Genomic DNA, 6,838 nt, shown 5'->3' with positions numbered 1-6,838 from the left:
TCGGCTGGGTTCACAGCACCTGGTGGGCAACCTGCACAGCAATTTGTAAACCAAGTCGTCTCAGAGCATTTGGTTCACCATGCACAACCGGATGGCACGATGGTGCCTCAGATGGTTCCTGAGCACTTGGTACGCAATACCCAGCCGAATCTTCATAACTACCAAGGGGGAAACTTGAGCTATCAATATCAGCCTCCTTCCCCGCAAGCCCAATATCGGCCAGGGGGATTGGCTCAGCCCCAGTTTGCATCTCAGTTTGGTCAATTCGAGCCCATGCAGCAACAACCACAAGGAGCAGCTCAGCAACGACCGTGGGCCGATGTGATTGCCGATGTAATGAGGGAGCAATTTGGGCTTAAACCAAAAGAAACTAGAAGTTTGTATCGGCAGCCTTACCCTGAGTGGTTTGAAAGAGTTCCTCTTCCCAATCGGTTTAAAGTTCCAGATTTCTCCAAGTTTTCGGGACAAGAGGGCGTGTCGACTTATGAGCACATCAGCCGATTTCTTGCTCAGTGCGGTGAAGCATCGGCTGTAGACGCCTTGAGAGTTAGGTTGTTCCGGTTATTTCTGTCCGGATCAGCTTTTACTTGGTTTTCCTCTTTGCCATATGGGTCGATCAATAGTTGGGCCAATTTGGAGAAGCAATTCCACAGCTATTTCTACAGTGGGGTCCATGAGATGAAGTTGTCCGACTTGACAGTGATCAAGCAGCGGCATGATGAAACCGTGCACGAGTATATTCAGAGGTTCAGAGAGATGAGGAACAAGTACTTTAGCTTGAGTTTAACTGATGCTCAGTTAGCCGATTTGGCCTTCCAGGGTATGATTCCTCCAATCAGGGAGAAATTCTCATCCGAAGACTTCGATAGCTTATCGCATCTAATACAGAAGGTAACCTTGCACGAGCATAGGTCGGCGGAAGTCAGGAAAAGCTCTAAGAAAGTTAATCACGTTTGTCCATATATGTATTGGTCGGATGACGAAGAAGATGATTCTGAGATAGCTGCAGCCGAATGGGTGAGGAGTAAGAAAGTTATACCATGCCAATGGGGGAAAAGTCATGGGAAAGAGGAGAAGTATGACTTTGATATCACCAAAGCTGACAAGATTTTTGATTTGCTACTCCGAGAAAAGCAGATTCAGCTTCCTGCTGGTCATACGATCCCATCGGCTGAGGAATTAGGCAAGAGAAGATATTGCAAATGGCACAATTCTGGTTCCCATTCTACTAATGATTGTAAGGTCTTTAGACAGCAAATCCAGGTTGCCATTGAAGGGGGAAAGATTAGGTTTGATGATTCCAAGAAGCCGATGAAGGTCGATGGGAATCCTTTTCCCGTGAATATGGTGCATACAGCTGGTCAAGCAGCCAATAGAGCCCATGCAAAGGGTTTTCGAGTAAATTCGGCTAAGATTATCAACAAGTATCAGAGGAAATATGATAAGCAGCAGGAAAGGCATTACGAAGAATACGACGATGGTTTTGATCCTCATCGGGGTTGTGAATTCTTCAGATTCTGCTGGAACGAAAGGATGAGGTTGCCATCTATTGAAAATTGCCCTGGATGCAGTGATATCATCGAGGGCTCGAGCCGATCATATAATAGGGATAATCGGCTGAAACAGGCAAGACTCCCTGTTCATCAGAGATTGGGTCCGATGAATCAGGATTGTGGCCAAGAGGAAGAAGCGATCAGGAAGAATCAATGGTGTCCTTCTGATATTTTCACGAAGAATCAGAAGAGGAGGGTCCAGAGATTGAGGAGCAGGGAGCGTTTTCAGGAGGTTGAGAAGGAAATCAACCATCGGCTGAGGAAACCAAAGCCATGACAGGAGTGGCGTGTCAAGAATTAGGTTCCCGTAGCCGATGATGCTGCAGCTGATGAGGTGAAGAGGTTGGGAAAAGGAAAGAGTGTTATAGCGGCACCGATTAACATGGTCTTTACATTGCCAGCTGAATTCGGGATTGACCAGGCCGATGTTGACGAAGTGGAAGAGGAGTCGGCTAAGTTGGTCCTGTTGCCAGAACAAGCAGTATTCGAGAAACCTGAGGGGACAGAAAATCGGCATCTTAAACCATTATATATAAACGGCTACGTCAATGGGAAGCCGATGTCTAAGATGATGGTCGATGGTGGGGCCGCGGTGAATTTGATGCCTTATGCTACGTTCAGGAAGCTGGGTAGGAACGCCGAGGATCTCATCAAGACAAATATGGTGCTCAAAGACTTTGGTGGTAATCCATCGGAGACCAAAGGTGTTCTAAATGTGGAGTTGACAGTCGGCAGCAAGACTATTCCTACCACCTTTTTTTGTCATCGGTGGAAAGGGTTCGTACAGCTTATTGCTTGGAAGGGATTAGATTCATGCCAATTGTTGCATCCCTTCGACAGAGCTACAAGAGATGATCGTTTGGGATTTCTTGTTCATGAGAGGGGGATTGAGGTGACTCAAAGGAGCGTTAATGCGATCAAGAAAATTCAGCCCCCAGAAAATAAGACAGAGCTACAAGAGATGATCGGCAAGATAAATTTTGTTAGAAGGTTTATTTCAAATTTGTCCAGGAGGTTGGAACCTTTTACACCCTTATTGAAATTAAAAGCCAATCAGCAATTCACTTGGGGGGCAGAGCAGCAAAAGGCTTTGGATAATATCAAGGAGTATCTCAGCTCTCCTCCTGTTTTGATTCCTCCACAGAAAGGGATACCGTTTAGGTTATATTTATCGGCTGGTGAGAAGTCAATCGGCTCGGTTCTGATTCAAGAATTGGAAGGGAAGGAGCGAGTTGTGTTTTATCTCAGTCGACGGCTCTTGGATGCTGAGACTCGGTATTCTCCTGTGGAGAAGTTATGCTTGTGCCTGTATTTTTCGTGTACGAGGTTGAGGCATTATCTGTTATCTAACAAGTGCACTGTTATATGCAAAGCCGATGTAGTCAAGTATATGCTGTCGGCTCCAATATTAAAGGGACGAGTTGGGAAGTGGATATTTTCCTTGACTGAGTTTGATCTTCGGTATGAATCACCGAAAGCGATTAAGGGACAGGCTATAGCCGATTTTATTGTAGAACATCGTGATGAGTATTACAATCTTATGGCTGATGAGAGGGAAGATTTGGTTCAGTCACGATTGCGAGCCCTTGCGAAGGTTACTAAAGATAAGGAACGTGTTGCTCGGCATTGTAATAAGAAAGTTGTGTCTAAAGATTTTTGGAGGGAGAACTTGTATGGAAGCTGATTTTGCCGATTGGTACTCGTGATAGTAAATTCGGCAAATGGTCGCCGAATTGGGAAGGACCGTTCCTAATTCATAAGGTTGTTTCTAAGGGAGCATATATGTTGCAAGGGCTTGACGGGGAAGTCTATGGGCGAGCGCTTAATGGTAAATACTTGAAGAAATATTACCCAAGTGTGTGGGTTCACGCATGATTGGCTACTATTGCCGATACACGACAGCCGATGTGTTTACATCGCCTTGAGATAGCTGATATTGTTATATCGCCCTTAGTTGTTTTTATAATGTCATCGGTTGTGGTTTGCCGATGTACAATGGCCGATATTGTTATATCGCCCTTAGTTGGTGCATAATTTTATCAATGCTCTCGCCATTATAAAACTAGGGGGGCATATATATATCAGATTCATAAAATTTTCAGATTCATTTCAGATTCATAAAATTTTCTGTGCAAATTTCAAAGGAAATTCTAAGGTTTTATGTCGGCCGATGATTTGGAAGAGTCAGAATGTTTTAGCCGATTACAAGAATTCTAAGTCCTATTGCACTAAGATTACAGTGATAAGTATCGCTGTATAACCGATATAGCTTTCTGCCTAATCTGCTCTACTTCTTCTATGGCTTGGGCATCGTGAGCATCGGTTCCAGGGATAACTTTCAGGGACTTGGTCAGTTCAGCAACATGCTTAATAGCCGATTTGAGTCTTGTTTTTTGTTCTTCAATAGATTTTGGGAGATCGGCCAGTTTCTTGTGTTCCATATCTAGCTCAGCATTACATTCTTCAAGTTGTGCTAAGAGTTCAATTTTGGGAGCCTCAAGCCGATCAATGTTAGATTTGATTGGGCCTTCAGATAATTGATCAAGCTTGGACTTCTCTTCATGCACAAGTTGTCGGTTGGCTTGGATAGTGGCTTCAATGTCCTTACGTTCTCGCCGTTCGGCTAGTCTTAACTTGGCTTTCTCCAGTTTGAATTGGTGTTGCTCAAGGTAAACAGCTGGAGTAAGGATATCGGCTAATTCATCTGGAATTAAGGCTTGAATCTCATGCAGCCGAGCCCTGATTGAGCCACAGTCAACTACCAAACTATCTAGTGATGATGCCTCTAGCCGATCCAAAATACTTCCTAGAGTTTTCTTCACATCATCAGATAAAGGAGCCAATGCTTTGCTTGTAGTATCTTCTTCTCCTTCATCAAGATAGTCTCTGATATCGAAAGAGAAAAGATCAGCTAAGACCTGCAGTGTCACGCCCGGAAATTCACTAGTAATTTCCGAACTTATTTGTGCATAAAATCCTCGTCCAGGAATCAGCCGAGGTACACAAACTGACAATTTAATATACAAATCCATCATAATAATAACGTTACACACTTACAAAAGAAAAGAAAACAGCAGCGGAATTACGGTCTAGCGAAGCTCCGGCTCCACTCCCACAGGCAGCTCAACTGGGGTATAAGCCAAACGTCTTCTCCTTCTGGATCCTTTTTCTTCAACTGAGGTTGATTGATTATTGCAAGAATGAGCATATGACATACTCAACAAGCCACACAGCAAATATGCAAGTGCACAAGGATACCAAAGGATGGCATAATATAGGCCCATTTGCAAAAAGCAGCATTTAGCAAAACATTTAAGATAATTAAAATAGTAGAGTAATTAATCATCAATTTTAATCAACACTGAACAGCACACCCATGCTGCACAGGCCTAACCATCCTGAACAACCATACCCGGCTGTACAGATCTAACTCCAAACCAGGAGCTAAGCAAATTATTACCAGTTATAACATCCATAATTATTGTGAGAGGTGTGAGACTAATCACGAAAAACATTGCTCAACCCGCCCATAACCGCGGGCACGGCTATTCGAATAGTTTTACTCTGGCCAGAGGTGTACCACTGTACCCACAAGACACAACCCCACATCATGTCGCCATGTGCCTCAATACCACCACGGTACCTCGGAAAGGAGTTGTGACAATACCCCTTGCACAACATAACCCATTACAGCGCACCTTTCCTGGATCATAATCACCCCCTTATAAACAAGGCATGGACTCCCCAGCGACCCCCGTGGACTTCTCGCTACTTCTCAGTCTGGCGCACTATAATGAATCACGCTATACAAAAGATAAAGCCGTTGCCCACGCTGGCTTGTGGTTGGCACGGTAAATGTCTCACAACAGTAGCTCGCGAACCGGTCCTTAATTGTCATGAGCACGACTCTCAAAACCATGTGCTCACAACCCACCATTATCAAGTTTTAGTTGGCAAGTAATTAATTAACCAATCACGATTAACCATCGTGAACTATCATTAAGCCATCCTTAAATAATAGTGAGTCATAAGTTATCCCAATAGTGTGCTAATGTTTCTAAGCATGGCTAAGCAATCATAACTAATATCTAGCTGAACCAATATATAAAGCCTAACTAGTCAAGTTATAATAACCCAAGGTATCAAGGAATAAAGTAATCAATGCAAATTGGCCATAACAAAGGAATAAGTTCACACCACCCGGTGACATTCGAAAATAAATGCACAGTTGAAATAAATAGAGAATTTAAATATAGGATCAACATGCTCAAAGGATTGTGTTTAGGATCTGTGTGACTTGCCTTGCAATAATCGGTCTTCAATTAATCTTCTGAACACTCCTGACGCACTCACGAACCTTCGCAACGACGGAAACGACAAGCTAACACGCAAAACGAAGAAAAAGACTAATAAAAACCAAATAAACAATACATATAAAGTAAACAAACATGTAGATCATGATTTTAGATGAATTTAGCAACTTGAACCACTCAAAACCGAGTTACGATGATTTAGTTATGAATTTCCGAAGATTTAATCTATTAGAAAAACGGGAAAAAGAAAAACCGATGATGTCATGATGACATCATCAAAGGCGGCCGGCTCGGATGGCGACCTCGCCGGAGCTAGGGCGACCGGCTGCGGATTTGGAGGACACCTACACGTAGAGAACGACGAGACGAACCCGATGGTGCTCACCGAAGTGCCGAACGACGACCGACGACGGCCGGCGACGAGAGGGGCGACGGCGGCGGCTCGGTTGACCGGCGGCGGAGGGGCTCCGGTGGCCGGCGACGACGGGGAAGGGGCGGCCGGGCTAGCCCACACCTCGGCGCACCTTACGGCGGTGACGGCGACCGGCGGCGACGACGGAGGCGGCGGCGCGACGCGGATGGAGCTCGGCCGGCGACGACGGCGGGGTGGAGCACGTGGCGGCAGCGCTACGAGGCACGGGAGACCACGGGAGAGGGGGCAAACGAAAGAGGAGGACTAGGGGGTCCTATTTATAGCCTTGGATTGAAGAGATCGGACTCCTCCCGCAAGAAATCGATCCGGGAAATCAAAAACTCGGTTTTGGAGATAAACTCAAAAACGAGTTCGATTCGGATAAAATACTCAACGATTTACTCCGATTTTTGGGGGTAAAGATAGATGAGGATAAGAGGAATATTTCCCCTCAACTAATTTTAGGAAAACACAAGAGAAAAGGTCGGATTTGGAGGGGAAAAACCGAGCCCACTCGGTCTCAGTTCGGCTGCTAGAGGTAGAAGATGAACAGTGCTAGG

At 45.0% G+C, this 6,838-nt stretch overlaps 1 long non-coding RNA gene across 1 annotated transcript; it reads right to left on the bottom strand.

Annotated features, from left to right (window-relative positions):
• Positions 1-3,691: 3,691 nt before the first annotated feature.
• LOC112939088 (uncharacterized) lies at positions 3,692-6,514 on the bottom strand. The gene is made up of 4 exons (XR_003242563.2): positions 6,252-6,514; positions 5,855-5,934; positions 4,611-4,728; positions 3,692-4,439 (listed from the first exon to the last, which is right to left on the bottom strand). It is a non-coding gene; the product is annotated as an uncharacterized lncRNA (long non-coding RNA).
• Between the last annotated feature and the right edge of the window lie 324 nt (positions 6,515-6,838).

The sequence above is a fragment of the Oryza sativa genome, chromosome 5 (genome assembly GCF_034140825.1).
Source record: "Oryza sativa Japonica Group chromosome 5, ASM3414082v1".
NCBI lineage: Eukaryota > Viridiplantae > Streptophyta > Magnoliopsida > Poales > Poaceae > Oryza > Oryza sativa.
The sequence above is the reverse complement of the archived record's forward strand: the minus strand, read 5'-3'. Positions and strand labels throughout refer to the sequence as shown.